Raw genomic sequence first — 21,318 nt, forward strand, 5'->3', positions numbered from 1 at the left:
ATCTCTTTCCAACGGTTACCGAGAGAAATGCAGATTTAATGAAAAATTAGGAGCAGATTCAGTTAAATTAATGAACCTTGGAATTTGAAAAATAATGTGGAAAGGGTTTGTATGCAAGAATGCAGCCAGATAGAAAACAGAGGCTTCTTTACTCAAAAAAGAAAAGTTTAGGTGATGTTTATATTGTGTGAAAAAATATGGTGCTTTGTCCAAGTTCATAATGTCCTAAAGAACAAGTGTTTGACCTGAAGGAACATCTGAGCATTTTATACCTTACCACAGTACAGAAGGATTCACAATGGCCCGGACTCTTGTCCTCACGGAAATTTATGTGGGAGAGCTGTCTAACCTAGGCTAGCTACTCATATGAGAGAGAGAGAACCAAACAGGTAGCCTGAAGGCACGGTAAGCCATAATTTAAGGCACTTGCCATTTGTGGATAAATATTTCTTGATGGTTGTGACAGGATAGAAAGAGAGAAGAAATAGCAGATGTTATGAAGAAGAAATTGTAAATTTTAAACAGCAGAGCTATGATGGTGGGACTCAGTCATTGGTCAAAATATAGCTATTATTTTAAACTATCAGTAAGTCTGAGGTCGACAGGTGAAAAATATGACCTTAGCATTGCATATCCCAATTGCCGAGCCTGGTTTAAGGAAAAATTAATTTTGATAAGCAATCAGATTTTCTCCACTCTCCACTGACACAAAATCTTGCTATATAAAGAGCCTTATTAGCCACCCTGGCTCTAATAAGATGATTTTATCATCTCCAGTGGTGAATAACATTCAATCATTTGTTGGTTTGTTCTGCATTATTTGTTGAGCACCAACTATGTGCTAGTCACTGTGCCAGGCACTGTGGATGCTATGGCACTCTCCCTGCCCTTGAGGCATTTCTATTTTAGTGGGGAGCCAGCCTCGTAAGGTAGTGGTCAGCTCCCAGGTATGGGCATGTGGGACACGGTGTAGGAACAGAGAGAAGGCTGATCTTGGTAATCACAGAAGGTCTGAAAATGATATCAGGCTGGATAAAAAGCAGTGTAAAAAGTTCCAAAACTGGATTACAGAATATTCATTACCATTTTTTACTAAGAGTAACTAACTTGCCATCTCTCCAAGATGAGCTAAAACCCAATATCTAGGCATGGAACGAACCCAGGATCTATTGAGGCAATACGTGGTGGCACCAGCCACGCAGGGGAACTAGCATGGCAGTGGTCTGCAGTGCCAGGGAGAGCTTCTAGAAGACCTGGATAACTCAGCTGGACTGTGATGTGAAGTTTATGTACATCAGCACCCTGCTAGGTCAGGAAGTTTTAGAGCTTTGCTGGAATGAGTCTATGACCTAATGAAATGTTGGTGTAGACTGGCCCATGCCTCGAAGTAGGCAACTCTGGCAAGTTGGACATGCCGGGAGATATGAAGACGATTTTTCTCTTTCTAGTCATGCTCAAGGCTCGCCAGGCTCTGAGCAGTAGGGTGTAAAATGCAGGATACAATTCCCTACTTTTCCCGCTCACGTGCTACTTTAAAAAAAAAATTTTTTTTAAAGATGACCGGTAAGGGGATCTTAACCCTTGATTTGGTGTTGTCAGCACCAGGCTCTCCCAAGTGAGCCAACTGGCCATCCCTATGTGGGATCCGAACCCGTGGCCTTGGTGTTATCAGCACCACACTCTCCCAAGTGAGCCACAGGCCGGCCCCACATGCTACTTTTCACATCTGCTTTTTCTTCTCACTCTTCTTTCTTTCCACTCCTTCTCTTCTGTAAGTGTTTTAACCCTCCCCGCCCCCCCACCCCTGCTTTTTTTCCTTTTCTTCCCTAATGTCTGGCTCTTGCCTCTGTGGACCGTTTAGTCTCTGGTGGCCCTTGGGGAATGCGGAGGCTGCTGCTTCAGGTTGAGATGGAACCAGATCACGTCAACAGCGGCAGCTCAGTAAGTATGTTGAGGTGGGACAAAAACATGTCAGGAAACCAACACAGACTGCATACGATGCCAAATTGAATTGTTTGCTCATTTTAACCACTCCGTTTCAAGCTTCTTCCTAACACATGCCAAATCTGAAGGAAGGGAAGCATGCCGAACTTGAAGTCATCTGTCTTCTTGCATCAACTTTTACAACCACATCAGACTCAGGCACCTTTATCTTTCCAAAACACCATGTGTGCAACAATGCTTGTTCAGTGTGCATGCTTTTCCTCTTCCTGCCTGTTTCTTTTTGTTTTATTCGTCTCCATTAGGCCATTCTAGAGAAATAGCCAGAGAAAAATGACTTATTTCCCCAGTGCCTTTGGTGGGAGCCTGAGCATCTCTGCCTCATCCTTTCTCTGTGTGTAATTATTGGTTCGGCTTGAGGTAGTGCATCAAGTTACCCTCGCACAGTTGGGGCACAACGTTGACTCCACTTTCACTCCTACTTTTAGCTTGTGGAGTCATGTGGGGCACACCGAGCATGTGCTTGCTTCTCTTTTGGTTTCATTAATCGATTCTCCAGCTTCCTTGCTATGAAATTGAAATATGTTTCCCAGTAGCTGCATTTATAAATGCTAATTAGTTATTGATTCACATTATTATGATTTAGCCTTGTGTCACTTTTTACAATAAAAAATGTGTACACAGTGAGTGTTAGATCTTAGCTATAAAACAGAAATCTATCTTGTTGATTAATAACACTTTTATGATACTTCTACTCTCCTATTCTTATAATTTAAAATTCTATTTCCTAATCATCTACCCACCCCTTCCCTCTCCTTTGTTGACTGAATTTCTTTGCAGAGGCTTGTTATTATTACACCTTGACCAGTGCTCTGGATACTTGTGGCAAACTGTTGACAGATACCTCAGTCACCCTTATGAGGGTCCTATAATTTTGGAAAGTGGTTTGGGCACAAACCACTTTCTCCCCTTTCCTAGTGATTCTGCAGAAGCTTCATCTCCTCAATCACCAATCTCAGGTTGGTGGAATGAAAGTTCCTCATGAGATTTGAACATCTTTGGAAGAAAGATTGCAGAGCTAGGCATTGGCTGGACCCAGGGTTGGAATCTGATCTCCACTGCCTGGTAACCTTGGGCAGGCGGCCACCATTTGGATTTCAGTTTTCTGCCTTGTGAAGCAGGAGTCACCCTGTCTGTGCTGAAGAGTTGTGAGAATTGGCACATGGGAGGGGCTCAACAGTAAACTGTCCTCCCATACCATTTGCCACATCCTTAGTCCCCAGGCTCAAGCACACAGTTTATCCTCTTTTTCTCCAGCCGCTGTGCAGGGCTCACATTAAGAAAAGTACTGTGCTCTGTGCTGGGCGTGATAACAGGATAGACACTGTGATAATTTTGTAGGGCTGCCTAGATAACAAATTACACAAACAACAGGGAGGCTTAAAACAACAGAAATATATTTTCTCACAGTTCTGGAGCCGAGAAGTCCAAAATCAAGGTGTCAGCAGGGCCATGCCCCCTCTGAAGACTGTAGGGAAGACTTCTTCTTTGCCTTTTCCAACTTTTAGTGGCTGCTGACAACGCTGGGTGTTTCTGGGCTTGCAGCTGCAGCTCCAGTCTCTGCCTCTGTCTGCACATAGCTTCTTGCCTGTCTCTTCACATGGGCCTTCTTCCCTGTGTTTCTTCTTCCCACTCTCTGAGTGTCCAAATCCCTCTCTACCTACAAGGACACCACTCATTGGATTTAGGGCTGCTCTAATGCAGTATGACCTCATCTTACCTTCATTACAGCTGCAAAGACCTTATTTCCAAACAAGGGCATACGCATAGTTTCCAGATGGACATGAACTTTGGAGGAGATACTATTCAACCTTGTACAGATATCAAGAAACTTAGAGTCCAGAAGTGAAATAAATATCTAAAAACCAAATCATAATCAAACTAGAAAGAAATAAATGCCAAGACAGAAGCACAGGCAATGTACTGTTAAACTCACCTAGTTTGGTGAGGGTTTATTTTCATTGAAATATGAATGGAACTATGTTTAAATGACATTCAAATAACTAGGATGTGCTTGCGTTGGCTGTGTGTTTTCATTAGATTATTTTGGGATTAGGACAAGGCACTTATGCACCCTCTTATACCCTCCATCCCTAGAAAGTCTTCCTCACTGCCCCCCCAACCCACCTGCCCCGCACCAGGACATCCTGACTCTGCTGGTGACTACTACCAGGATTCATGCCACCTCCTCCCTTCTAGTGGTGAATGTAATTTTGCTCAAGAGTTAGGTGTTAGAAGTAACTAATTTGAAAGAGTTTATCTCTCTAACAAACATGAAACAAGAGGAAGAAAATATTATACTCCTGAAGTTCCAAAGTGCAGAGGAAGGCCCACCAACTTGATGGAGCTTTTCACTGGCAATTTGCAGGACTGACATTTGCCTGCATGCCAGGGGGCTGCAGGGTGGTCATGTGGGTGATTGCAGGAGGGGCAGGTGGGCTGAGAGGACAAACCATACTTGTGACTCTGAAATTGTCAGTAAAGTTGACAGCATTCTAATGAGTCTGTTATTATTGCACTTCTGGTGGGAGCCAGTGGAAAGGCAGAGTTTGCCCAAACATTGCGATATGGTGCAGAGCAGCCTACAGAAGCAGGAGCAGAGGCCTGATCTCATGATCTTTAACTTAATTACATCTACAATGATTCTTTTGAGTAAGGTCACATTCAAAGGTTCTATGGTTTAGGACATGGATATATCTTTTGGGGGTCACCATTCAGCCACATATACCCTCCAAGGGACTGTGTCCAAATCCCAATTGTTAACAGGGCCAGTCACCCCGATAACCTCTCTTTTGGGGCTATGGCTTCTAGGGAGGGGCAGGGAAGCCTACTGGGAAGAGGCTGAGACTGGGGAAACAATTAATAAGTAAACTATAGAATGAGGCAAATCCCTAGATCTGTGAATTTCTAAAAGTGTGAAGGCACGGAGACAAATCCCAGAGGGGATAGACAAACGTGAGCATGTTGCTGTGTTAGGGAGGTGGGATTATGGATGTTTTCTTCTTTCCAAAATTTCCCTGACTGTTGGTACACTGCCATTGAATTCAATACTAAAGAGCATTAAAACTGATCTTTTCAACAGAGAAATGAGATTGCAGCTTTTGGCACTAAATGGAGCTGGGCTCAGACCTGTGGACCTGCATGCTTTTGAAATAGAATACCCTAGGGGCTTGGGGAAAGCACATCAGCTCCAGGAGCAAGGAGCTGGCTTTTGAGAATGGGAAGAAGTGATTGCACCCCAGCTGCTGCCTTTCACCATTTACAGCCTTTGACTTAGATTGGGTTCAGAATTAGGGGAGAAGAAACCCTGCAGGAACCAGGCTTAGCACCTCACATTCCATCATTCCCTCCTTACACTTCTCTCCATTCTTCCTGATTCTAGAAGACAAGATGAAGGAGGGTAGTTTGAAAGGTGAATGCTTCACTGAATTCCTTAAACAAGCTCAAGAGGCACAGAGTTAATTTTTTTAAGATGACTCGACAATGTGTCCACCATGTTTTCTGCCACCAACAAGGGAGTAATGTTGGCAGAGATAAATTAGTCAAAATGTTCCCTTGGAGCGTAAGCTACTTGGGTAAAGATGGTATCCTTATGGCATAGCTGTTTATTTTATTTATTTATTTATTTATTTTTGTAGCAAGACTATTTATTTTTATTTTTTTTTATTTAATTTTTTTTAGGTTTTTATTTATTTTTTTATTTTTATTTTTAAAAAATTTTTTAAATTTTATTTTGTGGATATACATTGCAGCTGATTATTGCTCCCCATCACCAAAACCTCCCTCCCTTCTCCCTCCCCCCCTCCCCCCCAACAATGTCCTTTCTGTTTGCTTGTCGTATCAACTTAAAATAATTGTGGTTGTTATATCTTCTTCCCCCCCCCCCGGTTTGTGTGTGTGTGTGTGTGTGTGTGTGTGTGTGTGTGAATTTATATATTAATTTTTAGCTCCCTCCAATAAGTGAGAACATGTGGTATTTCTCTTTCTGTGCCTGACTTGTTTCACTTAATATAATTCTCTCAAGGTCCATCCATGTTGTTGCAAATGGCAGTATTTCATTCGTTTTTATAGCTGAGTAGTATTCCATTGTGTAGATGTACCACATTTTCCGTATCCACTCATCTGATGATGGGCATTTGGGCTGGTTCCAACTCTTGGCTATTGTAAAGAGTGCTGCGATGAACATTGGGGAACAGGTATACCTTCGACTTGATGATTTCCATTCCTCTGGGTATATTCCCAACAGTGGGATGGCTGGGTCGTATGGTAGATCTATTTGCAATTGTTTAAGGAACCTCCATACCATTTTCCATAGAGGCTGCACCATTTTGCAGTCCCACCAACAATGTATGAGAGTTCCTTTTTCTCCGCAGCCTCGCCAGCATTTATCGTTCATAGTCTTTTGGATTTTAGCCATCCTAACTGGGGTTAGATGGTATCTCAATGTGGTTTTGATTTGCATTTCCCGGATGCTGAGTGATGTTGAGCATTTTTTCATATGTCTGTTGGCCATTTGGATATCTTCCTTAGAGAAATGCCTACTTAGCTCTTTTGCCCATTTTTTAATTGGGTTGCTTGTTTTCTTCTTGTAAAGTTGTTTGAGTTCCTTATATATTCTGGATATTAATCCTTTGTCAGATGTATATTTTGCAAATATTTTCTCCCACTCTGTTGGTTGTCTTTTAACTCTTTTAATTGTTTCTTTTGCTGTGCAGAAGCTTTTTAGTTTGATATAATCCCATTTGTTTATTTTTCCTTTGGTTGCCCATGCTTTTGGGGTCATATTCAAGAAGTCTGTGCCCAGTCCTATTTCCTGAAGTGTTTCTCCTATGTTTTCTTTAAGAAGTTTTATTGTCTCAGGGTGTATATTTAAATCCTTAATCCATTTTGAGTTGATTTTAGTATACGGTAAGAGGTATGGATCTAGTTTCATTCTCCTGCATATCAATATCCAGTTATCCTAGCACCACTTGCTGAAGAGGCAGTCCTTTCCCCAGTGAAAAGGCTTGGTGCCTTTGTCAAAGATCAGATGGCAGTAAGTGTGTGGGTTGATTTCTGGATTCTCTATTCTATTCCATTGGTCAGTGTGTCTGTTTTTATGCCAGTACCATACTGTTTTGGTTATTATAGCTTTGTAGTATAGCTTAAAGTCAGGTAGTGTTATGCCTCCAGCTTTATTTTTTTTGCTGAGCATTGCTTTGCCTATTCATGGTCTTTTATTGTTCCATATAAATGTCTGAATAGTTTTTTCCATTTCTGAGAAAAATGTCTTTGGAATTTTGATGGGGATTGTGTTGAATTTGTATATCACTTTGGGTAGTATGGACATTTTCACTATGTTGATTCTTCCAATCCAAGAGCATGGAATATCTTTCCATCTTCTTGTATCCTCTCTAATTTCTCTCAGCAGTGGTTTGTAGTTCTCATTATAGAGATTTTTCACATCCTTGGTTAACTCAATTCCTAAGTATTTTATTTTTTTGGTGGCTATTGTAAATGGGCAGGCTTTCTTGATTTCTCCTTCTGCATGTTCACTATTGGAGAAAAGAAATGCTACTGATTTTTGTGTGTTGATTTTGTATCCTGCTACTGTGCTGAAATCATTGATCAATTCCAACAGTTTTTTTGTAGAGGTTTTAGGCTGTTCGATATATAGGATCATGTCATCTGCAAACAGGGACAGTTTGACTTCATCTTTTCCAATCTGGATGCCCTTTATTTCCTTCTCTTCTCTGATTGCTCTGGCTAGTACTTCCAACACTATGTTGAATAGGAGTGGTGAGAGTGGTCATCCTTGTCTAGTTCCTGTTCTTAAAGGAAAAGCTTTCAGCTTTTCCCCATTCAGGATGATATTGGCAGTGGGTTTGTCATATATGGCTTTAATTATGTTGAGATACTTTCCCTCTATACCTAACTTATAGAGGGTCTTTGTCATGAATGAGTGCTGAACTTTATCAAATGCTTTTTCAGCATCTATAGAGATGATCATATGGTCCTTGTGTTTGAGTTTATTAATATGGTGTATCACATTTAGTGATTTGCGTATGTTGAACCAACCTTGCATCCCTGGGATGAATCCCACTTGATCGTGATGAATAATTTTTCGTATGTGTTGCTGTATTCTGTTTGCTACTATTTTAGTGAGGATTTTTGCATCTAAATTCATCAAGGATATCGGCCTGTAGTTTTCTTTTTTGGTTATATCTTTACCTGGTTTTGGTATCAGGATGATGTTTGCTTCATAGAATGAGTTTGGGAGATTTGCATCCGTTTCAATCTTTTGGAATAGTTTGTAAAGAATCGGTGTCAATTCCTCTTTGAATGTTTGGTAAAATTCTGCTGTGAATCCATCTGGTCCTGGGCTTTTCTTTGTTGGGAGCCTTCTGATAACAGCTTCAATCTCCTTTATTGTTATTGGTCTGTTCAAGTTTTCTACGTCTTCACGGTTCAGTTTTGGGAGCTTGTGTGTGTCCAGAAATTTATCCATTTCCTCCAGATTTTCAAATTTGTTGGCGTATAGTTGTTTATAGTAGTCTCGAATGATTCCTTGTATTTCAGATGAATCAGTTGTAATATCACCTTTTTCATTTCTAATTTTTGTTATTTGAGTCTTCTCTCTTCTTTTTTTTATTAGCCATGCTAATGGTTTGTCTATTTCATTTATCTTTTCAAAAAACCATCTTTTTGATTCGTTGATCTTTTGAATTGTTTTTTGGTTTTCAATTTCATTCAGTTCTGCTCTGATCTTAATGATTTCTTTCCGTCTGCTAACTTTAGGTTTGGATTGTTCTTGTTTTTCTAGTTCTTTAAGGTGAAGTGTTAGGTTGTTCACTTGCCATCTTTCTATTCTTCTGAAGTGAGCATTTAATGCAATAAATTTTCCCCTCAATACTGCTTTTGCAGTATCCCACAGGTTTTGGTATGATGTATCATTGTTTTCATTAGTTTCAATAAACTTTTTGATTTCCTGCTTGATTTCTTCTTGGACCCATATGTCATTAAGTAGAATGCTGTTTAATTTCCATGTGTTTGTATAGTTTCCAGAGTTTTGTTTGTTATTAATTTCTAGTTTTAATCCATTGTGGTCTGAGAAGATACATGGGATAATTCCAATTTTTTTGAATTTATTGAGACTTGATTTGTGACCTAATATGTGATCTATCCTGGAGAATGATCCATGTGCTGCTGAGAAGAATGAATATTCTGAGGTTGTTGGGTGGAATGTTCTGTAGATATCTGCCAATTCCAATTGGTCTAGAGTCTTGTTTAGATCTTGTGTTTCTCTACTGATTCTTTGCCTAGCTGATTTGTCTAATATTGACAGTGGAGTGTTCAGGTCCCCTGCTATTATGGTATTAGTGTCTATTTCCTTCTTTAGGTCTAATAGAGTTTGTTTTATAAATCTGGCTGCTCCAACATTGGGTGCGTACATATTTATGATTGTTATGTCTTCTTGATGGATCAGTCCTTTTATCATTAAGTAGTGTCCCTCATTGTCTCTTTTTATGGTTTGTAGTTTAAAGTCTATTTTGTCAGATATAAGAATAGCTACTCCAGCTCGTTTTTCTTTTCTGTTTGCATGGTAAATCTTTTTCCATCCTTTCACTCTTAGTCTGTGTGAATCTTTATGGGTGAGGTGGGTCTCTTGTAGGCAGCATATAGTTGGGTCCTGCTTTTTGATCCAGTCAGCCAGTCTGTGTCTTTTAATTGGGGAATTTAAGCCTTTAACATTAAGAGTTGTTATTGAAAGGTGTTGATTTATTCCTAGCATTTTATTGGTTGTTTGGTTGTCTTAGGTGTCTTTTGTTCCTTGCTTTCTGATTTACTGTTTGGTTTCTTTGTTTGTTGGTTCCTTAGGTTGTAGATAGTGTTTTTGTTAGCTTGTTTTCTCTTCATGAATGCCATTTTTATTGTACTAGCGGGTTTAGATTTTTCTTGGGTTTTTATGGCAGTGGTAGTTATTTTTCAGGAACCAAACCCAGTACTCCCTTGAGGATTTCTTGTAAGGGTGGTCGTGTGGTAGTGAAGTCCTGCAGTTTTTGTTTGTCTGAGAAATATACTATTTGCCCCTCATTTTGGAAGGATAGCCTTGCAGGGTAGAGTATTCTTGGCTGGCAATCTTTGTCTTTTAGTATTTTGAAAATATCATCCCATTTCTTTCTAGCTGTTAGGGTTTGTGATGAAAAGTCTGATGTTAACCTGATTGGGGCTCCCTTATAGGTGATTTGACGCTTCTCTCTTGCAGCCTTTAATATTCTCTCTTTGTCTCTGAGTTTTGCCAATTTGACTATGACATATCTTGGAGAAGGCCTTTTTGGGTTGAATATGTTTGGAGATCGTTGAGCTTCCTGGATCTGAAAATCTGTGATTTTTCCTATACCTCGGAAGTTTTCTGCCACTATTTTGTTGAATATGTTTTCAATGGAATCTCCATTTTCCTCCCCTTCTGGAATACCCATGACTCGGATATTTGAGCGCTTGAGGTTATCTGATATCTCTCTCAGATTTTCTTCCATGTCCTTGATTCTTTTTTCTTTCTTTTTGTCTGCTTGTGTTATTTCAAACAGCCCATCTTCAAGTTCAGAGGTTCTCTCTTCAACTTCGACAAGCCTGCTGGTTAAACTCTCCGTTGTGTTTTTTATTTCGCTGAATAACTTCTTCAGTTCAGCAAGTTCTGCTACATTGTTTTTCAGGACATTGATTTCCTTGTACATTTCCTCTTTCAGATCCTGTATACTTTTCCTCATTTCATCATGATGTCTAGCTGAGTTTTCTTGTATCTCATTCAGTTTCCTTAGAATTATCACTCGAAATTCCTTGTCAGTTATTTCAAGGGCTTCTTGTTCTATAGGATCTAGAGTATGAGATTTATTAACTTTTGGTGGTGTACTTTCTTGATTTTTTGTATTTATGGTGTCTTTTTTTTGGTGTTTATTCATTGTGGCAGTGGGTTTCACAGTCCACCGGTTTGAGACTAATGACTAACTAGGATGTTGCTGTGGTTGCCAATTTGGTATGGCTCCCGCCGTGACTGCTCAGTTGGCCTCTAGTGTCTTGTGTGTGTGGTTGCCTCGGGTCTTGGGCTTCTCCGGGGATCCACCTTTCTGGTCAGCTTGGACTCTGCTGGGCTGGTGGATCACGTACCACAGGGTGTGTGATCTCTGTTGAGCTTTCACTTCCTGTACAGGACTTCTCCCCGTTCCGTGTGCTCTGGCCCAGGCTGTTAGATCGTGCAGTGGCGACCCCACCGGGTGTGTGGTTTCTGTCGAGTCTCCGCCTCCCTGGCCGCATGTCTCCCCCCCTCTGTGCACACTGTGCTGGGCTTGGGTGTGTCTTCTGCACCCCTCGTCTATCAGCTGGGCCTTCAAGACCCTGCTCAGCACCGTCTCGCCCAGGAAGTCTACCAGGTTTCTGCTAGGCACAGATGACCGGTCTCTCTGGGTGCCTTTGTAGCACTGTGTAGATCTTTCTTGGGTCTTGTTCACCTTTGTATCCCCCCGGTATAAACCGAGTCTAGTGCCCGCCTGCAGCCTGCTCTCCGGCAGGTTCAAGCGGACCTGGGAACTCTCCTACCACACTATTCCCAACCAGAAATTCGTTAGGCTTTTTTCCAAACTGGTGGTCACAGAGATGGTATCTGCCTCCCAGTAACAGGAAGTTTACCGGGGCCAGAGTCCAGGGTGTGGTGGAGTGACAGTCGGCCCGCCCATACTTCCTTGCCCTCCCAACACTGGTCGGGACGCCCCACGCCCCCAGCCCCGCCAGAGAACCGCAGAGGGAGTGGGAGAGGAGGCCAGCCCGCAGGCTCCGGAAAGCCCCGTGCCAGGCCAAGCAAATGGGCTCAGTGATGGCCGAGCAGGGCGGAGCTGCCCACACCTGGGAAAATGGAGGCAGCACCGGGGCGGTGAGTGGCCTGGTGGTGCAGGCGGGAGCCGCGTGGGCATCCACCCCCCGAACAGAGCTGTGCCAGGGATCACTCACAGTGCTGTGCCAGGTCGGGTGTTCGCTCTCTGTCTCTGGTTTGTCGCCTTCCGTGTTCTCGGCGCTGCCGCCTCGGGCTGTTCAGTCGCGGCGCGACTCGGGTGCTCCCAGGAGTCTTCTTTAATGCCGGCCTGAAACCTCGAATCCTGAATAGGGCAGCTGGCCGCCTTCAGTGTGACCCCGGCCTCCAGGATCCTGGCTGCATCCACAGCAGCCCTGGCGCCGTGTTCCCTGTTTCAAGACTCGCTTTTGCGGCTAAGAATCAGTTCTTTTCCTGCTCCACACTTCAAAGCTGTTGCCTGTAAATGAGGCAGCCTCTCCTGCCGGGGGCAAAGTGGCGTTGAGCCCCCACGACCGGCCAGCAGCTGTAGTCCTCCCTTAAGAGATGGTGAGAGGAAGGTCCACAAGTTTCCCGGCTGCCTGAGGCCCAGTGGCTGCCTTTTACACCTCAGCTACTCCGCGCCAGCCGCCACAGCCGCCGCCATCTTGAAACTCATGGCATAGCTGTTTAATAAGGGCTGTGTGTGTGTGTGTGTGTGTGTGTGTGTGTGTGTGTGTGTGTGTTAATAAATTGTTGAAAGGGACTTAATAGGGTTTGTGAAAAAGGTTTCCTTTTAAAATAGAAACTTTGGTGTTTCAAACCTAGGAATTTCTATGTAAGCCTGAGATATTGGTCCTTAGAAGCCCAACCCTGCAAGCTACAATGTCTATAATTATTATTTTTTCTTTGTTTTGTTTTGTTTTCTTATAGCCTTTAAATTGTTAAAAACAAGCAATGTTTATGACATAATCTTGTTTTTACAGGAGACTTAGGGAGAATTTTGTGGTTATTGGTGTCCCTGGAAGGAATGAATCATTCAATGTCCTGTTTTTACCAGAAGGCAGGTCCTGAACCACATGGGGCAGGCCAACTTGGTCTACTTTAAGTGAATATTTAAAAAAATATTTTAAAGTTGTATTTAGGAGAGAGGAGAGTGATGTGTATCAGAGTAGAGAAGGGGTATGCTGATGGCAGCAGTAAGCCTTCTTCTGGCTGTTTGGAACAGTTCAGATCTGGCCCAAACTTGCATGTCCTACTCAGTGAAAGGATGCCTGAAGTTCATCAGAATCCTTCTAGAGAGTTGAGCAGCTGTCCTTAGTGCGAAGGAAATGGTGTGGGAGACCAGAACACATCTCACCAAAATATGGACTGTTGAGCTGAATGCAAGTAAGAAGCTGACACAAGAAAGCTCTCTGCTCTCTCTCTGTAGAGCTAGGGCTGGGTCTCACAGACCCCTCGAGCCCATTTACAATCCCTTCACAGGCAGGTCTATGAGCTAGGTAACAGGAAAAAGGTCCTTGGAGTCGTGGGTGAAGAAATAATAGGCTTTACTTCTAGACACAAGCTCTGCTGACCAGTAGTTCAGAGCCGCTGCTTCACACACACTGAAGAGCACACAAAAATAGCAACAAGCAAAAGGATGCACAGGTGCATATGTGCACTAACTCTACTCTCATACAACTTGTTTGCAAAGAATGTGCTGCACCACACCCAGCTGGACCTGAGGCAAGGGGGCCTGACTAAACTACTCTATTCTCCTCACACCCTCTATTTGCCTAAAAGCAGGACATAGATTTACAAAGACAAAAGGCATCTTGACCTCCCCACCCTTGCTCTGTTACAAGGAGAATAAAGGTTAATCACTGAAGAAAGCTTTAGACCCTTATTGGCCTGTAGATGATACCAGAGGAATCTACAGTAACAAACTTCACTAACTAGCCTTTAACTTCCATTTGTTTGCCTTTCCCCCAAGATGCCGTCTATAGAGACTCTAAGTCCTTTTCTTTTGTCTTGTCACTTCTCTAAAAATTTACTGTTCTTTGTCAAAGATGCTATATAAGCTGGAATTTAAAGCCACTTCTTTGAGAACTACTCATTCTCTAGGTGTCTCCCATGTATATAGGAAATGTACATGTTGGTAACTAAAAAAAATATGCTCTGACCAGGTCAGCTAAATTGTAGTGCCTTGGGAAATAGGGGATGACTCAATAGTCATGTCCCATGTCCTGGAAAACATTATCATAAAACCATCTTAACTTAGAAGCAGACGGACTGCTACTAGAAGTCATAAGATAATCTAGAACGTTTCTAAGAACCTCTACCCTAGGTCCCTGCATATAAGATATAACCTAGTAACAATCCCAAATCTATACATCATGTATGACCAATAGAAAAACTGATGTAATAATAAGGCAGGGCTGTATTCTCTTCTCTCTCCCTTGATTCACCCATAAAAGGCTAAGCTCTGCTGGTCTACTTTTGAGAGCATTTTTCAGAGTCACCTGACCTATGAATTTCCCCAGTTGTGATCATCATGTTGGCTCAATAAATCCTATGCTTTATATGTTTGGCCCCAGTTTCTTTTAGGTCAACAATGTAAATAAACTTCTCTTTGTTTTTCTCTTTTTAGTCTATTTTTTTATAAAAGGAGTTCATTACAACTGAGAATATATGGAGGTTATTTTTTCCCCCTACACTTCCCTTTAGGAGCCTGACCCCTATGGGTGGCCCCAGGGTCCCAAAATGAATTTCTACCCAATATATAGAGAAATAAACATATTCTCTCCATCTCTATCTTCTTATATTTCAAGTGCCCCAGGCACCAGCCCCTTCAGCCCACCCAAGCTCTGTAAAATGTAGCACTGTAGTCATGACTTTCCACAAAAAACAGTTTCCATTTTCATCACTGACAAGGACTTTTGGACTACTTTACATTGAACTGACTAAAATTACCAATAGTCTACCGTACTAGCCCATTTTTGTGTTGCTATCACAGAATACTGGAAACTGGATAATTTATAAAGAAGCAATATTTATTGCTTATAGTTTCAGAGGCTGGGAAATCCAAAGTCCAGGGAACACGTCTGGTGAGGGCTTTGTTTGTGGGTGGTGACTTTCCACAGCAACGCAGGTTGTCACATGGTGAATGGCTTGAGCAAGAGAGAGAACTAACTTTCTCACTCACTCTCCTTACAAAGCTGTCGGAACCATGCCCTTTGCTTCATGAATGGATCAATCCATTCACAAGGGCATAGTCCTCACAATCCAATCACCTCTTCAAGATCCCACCTTTCAATTACCATAATAGGATTTCCCACCCTCTTAACACTTACAGTTGGGATTAAGCTTCAATGAGTTTTAGGGGGACATTTAATCCACAGCATCTACTAATGCCTTTTCATGCATTTTTCTTTGCCTGGACTAATGATTAAGAAATATCTGGTTTTGTTTCTTCTATTTTTGGAGATCCATGCCAGCATGTGTCCTGCAGTTAAAAATTGTGGATTGGGCAGTAGCAAGACATGCTAGTTTTCTCTTTAGGTTAGCCAAAAACTATTATGTACTGAGCATTATGCTAGGACTGTTCTCATTCATAATCTCTTTTTAACCTTCACTAAAATTCTATGCAATGACTGTCATTACCCCATTTTACAGACTCATAAATGTTATGTGACATTTGGAGTGTGTGTGTGTGTGTGTGTGTGTGTGTGTGTGTGTGTGTGTGTGTGTGTGTGTGTGTTTGGGATTTAAATGTAAGACTACAGGGCTTTCTTCTGCACTCCCACTGTCACAGACAATATGGCACAATATGGCAGGTAGTTCCTTCTACCTGAAATGTCCTCCCACTTCTCACCTGGCCAGATTCTTACCATCCTTCAAATCCTTGTGTTAGCCCCACCTCCCCTATGAGTCCATTGGTGATCTTTTTCTTCTGTGAACTCTTATTTTTCTTTGTGTTTTAACCACATGATCTAAGACTCAATTATCTCTCATCTGCCTCCACCTTCTAATTGTTTCCTGAGCCCTAGTCTTGCCTTCTGATAGGAGTGTGAGCTGCTTTAGTGCAGAGAGAGTCTGTTCTCTGGGCTTTTCTTGCATTCCCAAAGGTGCTGAGTGCATGCAGGGGCCAGAGAAGAACACGATACAGGCTTCTTAAAGACGTGATTGATGAATTCACCTGTGTCCTCTGTTAATCATGTTAATCACAGCCCAGCTTTCATTGTGAGGCACTTAAGGGCTCTTTGAATTCTCACCCTAATTTCTTGCTGGAGCTATATAGAATTGAGTGAGTGATGGGGTGAGGATGAAGCCAAAGGGGTCAATTTTTGCACTGTGAGCTTTCTCACATGTAGTGCCTGCCTTTACACATAATCCCATGGCAGGGAAGTATGGCAGAGTGGAAAGATGGGTGAGTTTGATGTTGGGAGATCAGAGATCTACTTCTCCCTCTTCAATACTTGTTTCATAACTTTAAATGACACACATAACCTTTCTGTAACTATTTCTTTATTCATAAACTTCAAATAATAATAGCTACATCATCTACTGGTAGGTAGAGTTGTTGAGAGTTCAAGTAAAACAATAAATGTACAAACATCTTATAAGGAATAAAATATAACAGGAATTGAATGGTACGCTTATTCTTCAGGACAGTCAGACCAGTTACACAATTGGACCTGACCAACACCTAGTAACTTTCCTGAGCTGTTTCCCACTCCAGGTCATTCATACCTCTTTGAACCAGCAATCATTTCTGGGGAAGACTTGAAGGGTCAGGAGGGTTTAATTCTACTTTAGTTTGACCTTTCAAATGGCTTTTTTCCTGTTGAGCATTGGTTTCACATTCTAGAGAACGTGCATCTCTCTTCCAACCTTTCCCTTTTCTAAAGTAGAAGAGAAAGGGGAAGGTGGGAAGGGAGTGCACTAGCATCACAGTCACCATGGATAACTTTCTCCCTCCTGCAGGCAAAGTAAAAGTGTCCTTCAAGTAAACATGAATTAGGGTCTCAGGATCAAATCCATCTTATGCTCCCTTTCCACTGAGCATGTCTGTACTTTCTTTTCTGACTGCTGGAGCTGATTAGTCTGTGGCGAGCCTCATGGTGAAAATGAGGGGAGTCCAAGAAGACGGTGGCCTATGTAATTCTTCTTTCTCATTTTTAAAATGTAAATCTGTAGAGACCACACCATCTACTGGCTCTTTCTCTTAACCTATAATCCTCACAGCCTAGCATGTCTAACATTTGGTAAGAATTCAATAAAACATAAACCAATATTGTTTTAAACGAGAAGACTTCAAGAGGGTCTCCTAGAGATTTGTCATTATGGTAGAAAGAAAATTCTCCAATGAAAGGAATGGTTCATAAGGAATGGCCTTTAAGGTGGCAAGGATTGGTTAGGGAAGAAAGATTTTGGGGAGTGTGAGTATGTGTGTGTCCGTGTGCATTTGTGATGTGTAATCTACGATGCTTTTTATCTGTGTGTAACAGACAACCTCAACTCAAAGTGGCTTAAACAATGAGAAAATTAGGAAATTTGTCTTCTCACATAACAAGAAACCTGGTGGTAGATCAGGCTACCAGTGTAGTATGTCAGGGTTCCATATCTGCTTATTATTCTCTTTGAATAAAGTTTTGAATAATAACATATTTTTATTTATTCTCTTTGCTCATGTGTTGGCTTCACCCTCAAAATGGTTATAGCAGTTCCAGCCATTAAAACCAGAAACAACAATGTCCAGAAGAAGAAAGGAACTATCCCTTCATATCACTCTCCAAGGAGCAGGGAAACCTTTCCTTAAAGCATCCCAGGTAATATCTCCTTACTTCTGACTGGCCAGGGATTGGGTCAAGGGTTCATTTAAAAATCCTGTGTAGTGCCAGGAATCAAAGTTCTCTAAGCTTGCTCAAAGCACAGGACAAGATGCCACTTTTTAAATTCCTCATTCCTAACAAACAGTCCCAATGCCTGGTGACGAATTTGGATTTTGAAGGCAACATGTCCCACATTTGAATGTTTGTGAACCCTTTTACCAAGTCACTTGTAGGGCTGAGAGCTTTGAGCAAGGACTGGATTTTAAAGTTTCTCCAGCCGACCCAGGTGTAGAGATTACCTTACAGACCTTCAGAGGTTGTGTCCTTCTTTCTGGGGCTGTTGCTGAGAAGTGGCTGTCCAGCCAGGGGCTACATTTCCTAATACCGATGTCATGGAGCCACATGACAAGGTCTCACCAGTAGAATGTGAGCAAAAGCCAAACATCACCTCCAAGCCAAGGTGCTTAATAAGAAGTACTCGTTCCTTTATGTGCAGACTGGAATCAGAAGACTTTAATAGTCTAAGGAATAGAACACCGACAAGATGGAGAAAGACAGGATCTCTGAATCGTTATGTGGAAGAAAACCATCTGCTTGTCAGGAACACCTGTCATGTGAGTGAGAAATAAACTTCTATTGTGTTAGGCCTCTGATATTTTGGATTTATAGGTTACTGTGGCTAGCAGAACACTACTAATATGCCATATTTCAAAGCAAAAGCACCCAGGAGTTAAGGCCTTCTTCAAGTTCCCATCATAAAGATCCCAAATCCTTAATGTTATTTTTCTGTCCTGGGTTCTACATGTCCCCAAATCAGTGTCTTCTTCTTCTAGTCTTTCTATGTGAAACACCCACCTATCAGGAAACTCCAACCTCTTATCCTAGCAACATGCTCACAAGCACCACATCTCCCCAACTTCAGCAGATACCAGCCGGCCAGTTTTAAGTCTCTGTATCTACAAGTCCTTCAACTAGTCTGAGGTTTTGGGTGGAAACAGGAGTATGGGTAGAAAGCTCCTTGTAATTCAGTCCCCCAGAGAGGTCCACAGTACGGGACTCCAAGTCCAGTCCCTTTCAAGATCTCTCCTCTGGGAGTTGCAAACAGCCCTCTTTAGTCTATTCCTTTTTTCCGTGAGTAACTGCTAAATAAGAGACATACACACGTGTGTATCCCAAAGACAAGCATAAGTTAATAGGCTCATATAACATAAATTCGTTATGAAGGAGAGAAACACATTACCAGCTATCCAGACAATTTGCAAGAGTCTTTCTCCTTGTAGAGTTAGAAAGGTACCAATTTCCAGACAGTTGACATATGTCCTATTTTGCAGAGCAGAATGAACTCCTTTTCTTCATGCCCTCCTTCTTTCAAATAGTATCATTTGGAGTCTGCTGGGAACAATAAACAGGCCCATCGCTGATTTATATGAAACTTAACGGTGGTTTCCGAAGCTAATAAAAGAGCCTATGGAAGCTTTGACAAGTAGAAGACTGATTAAATCCTCAATGGGGACTAGCTATCTCTCCAGCATGGTTGGGTGATGTGGGAATTGGGGTGGGTGGGGGCTCTAACTGGTCTTATTCTTCCCGCAAGAGTTGCTTGTCTTAAATTGGGACAGATGAACTCTTCTAAGAGCTAGAACCTTTTTTACTCTTTATGTGCATAGGCAGAACACACGTGACCCACTGCAATCTAAGATCCCTTTGACAGTTGTCCCAGGCTCCTTTCTTCTCCTCCATACTATATGATGAATTGATACCAGAACAAGGGACTATGATGGAAGGATAAATGTTGTTGGTGATGCTCAAAAAACTTCCAACTCCCATGACAGAAATGGTCTTCCTGGTTCAGATAGCTGCTTACTGTCAGTGCTTGATCTAGATATCAGAGATTAACAGTCACATCTCAAGAGTGCCACAGCTTTATCAGGTTGGAAACTCATAACTCTTAGAGTGTTTGAGAGTTCCACTGAAGAAAAGGAGGAGAGGCCTTTGCAGGACATTCTTGGGCACCATCCTGAGGCAAGAGTCTTCATGGAAATTTAGTCTTCCATTTATTCAGCATCAATTAATGTCAGACAGGCAGTGGAAACAAAAGGACAAATGACAGAGTTCCTGGCTTCTAGGAACATTGAGGAGATGACTGTAAATTTCCACGTAGGATAAAAAGTGCTACAATGGAAATATGCCCTTGAGGCTTTGGAAACACAAAGAAGGGACATGGTGTCCATCCCAGGAAGTTCAGAGAGGGTTTCTAGGAGATGACAGCTGAGACAAGTCTTAAAGTTTGGGTAGGAGGTAAGCAAGTGAAGGATTGAAGAAAGACTGGAGAGTGGAACTTAATTGGGAAGGGTGAGAAGTGAGTTGAAAGACTACGAAGCCATTAGGCAGTGGAAGAAAAGAAAGGGGACCCAATAAAAGTAGAGCAGAGAAGGAGGGGTAGAGATGACACGAGGTATGAGAACCAACAGTGGGCTTCACAGTGTTTTCCTGGTCCTCCCTGTCCACTAGAGAGTAGTTCTCCACCCTGTTTAACAGTCAAGAGAGGAATCAACAGAAATATGAGGGGACTTGGAAAAGCTCATGGACTTCAGAATATTTTTGGAATCAAAATAAACTCATATAAACTTCTTATGACATGTCTGAATAGGATGTAGTTTGAAGCACTAACAAGGATAAGATATCAGTTTGAAAAGAGCCGCTATCAGAGCAACGTGAATTCTGCTAAAATTGAAGCAAGAACAAACATCAAATTTATAGTGAAGGTTGGGTAGAAGAATGGTGAAATTATTGGTGCTTTACAAAAAGCTATAGGAACAATGCCCCAAAGAAATTGGCAGTTTACAAATGGATAATTCATTTTAGGAAGAGACGAAAGGACGTTGAAGATGAAGTCTGCAGTGGCAGACCATCCACAGCAGTTTATGAGAAAAAAATTAATCTTATCCATGCCCAGGGCCAACAATTAACAGCAGAAACAGTAGCCAACACCATAGACATCTCAACTGGCTCAGCTTACACAATTCTGAATGAAAAATTAAAACTGAGCACACTTTCTGTTCAATGGGTGCCAAAACTGCTGCACCCAGATCAGCTGCAGACAAGAGCAGATCATTCAATGGAAAGTTTAAACAGGTGGGATCAAGATTCTGAAGCATTTCTTTGAAGAATTGTAACAGGAGATAAAACATGGCTTTACCAGTATGATCCTGAAGACAGAGCACACTCAAAGCCATGGCTACCAAGAGGCAGAAATGGTCCAATCAAAGCAAAAGCAACTGGTCAAGAGCAAAGGTCATGGGAACAGTTTTTTGGGATGCTCAGGGCATTTTGTTTGTTGACTTTTTGGAGGGTCAAGAACGATAACACTGGCTGATTATGAGATTGTTTTCAGAAAGATAGCCAAAGCTTTAGCAGAAAAACACCCAGGAAAGCTTCACCCGGGAGTCCTCCACCACGACAACCCTCCTGCTCATTCTTCTCATCAAAAGAGGGCAATTTTACGAGACTTTTGATGGGAAATCATTAGGCATTCATCTTACCATCCTGATTTGGCTCCTTCTGACTTTTCTTTGTTTCCTAATCTTAAAAAATCCTTAAAAAGACACGCATTTTTCTTTAGTTAATAACATAAAAAGACTGCATTGATATGGCGACATTCCCACGATGCTTATTTCCTTAGGGATGGACTAAATGGCTGGT

Source organism: Cynocephalus volans, chromosome 7 (assembly GCF_027409185.1).
Source record: "Cynocephalus volans isolate mCynVol1 chromosome 7, mCynVol1.pri, whole genome shotgun sequence".
Lineage (NCBI taxonomy): Eukaryota > Metazoa > Chordata > Mammalia > Dermoptera > Cynocephalidae > Cynocephalus > Cynocephalus volans.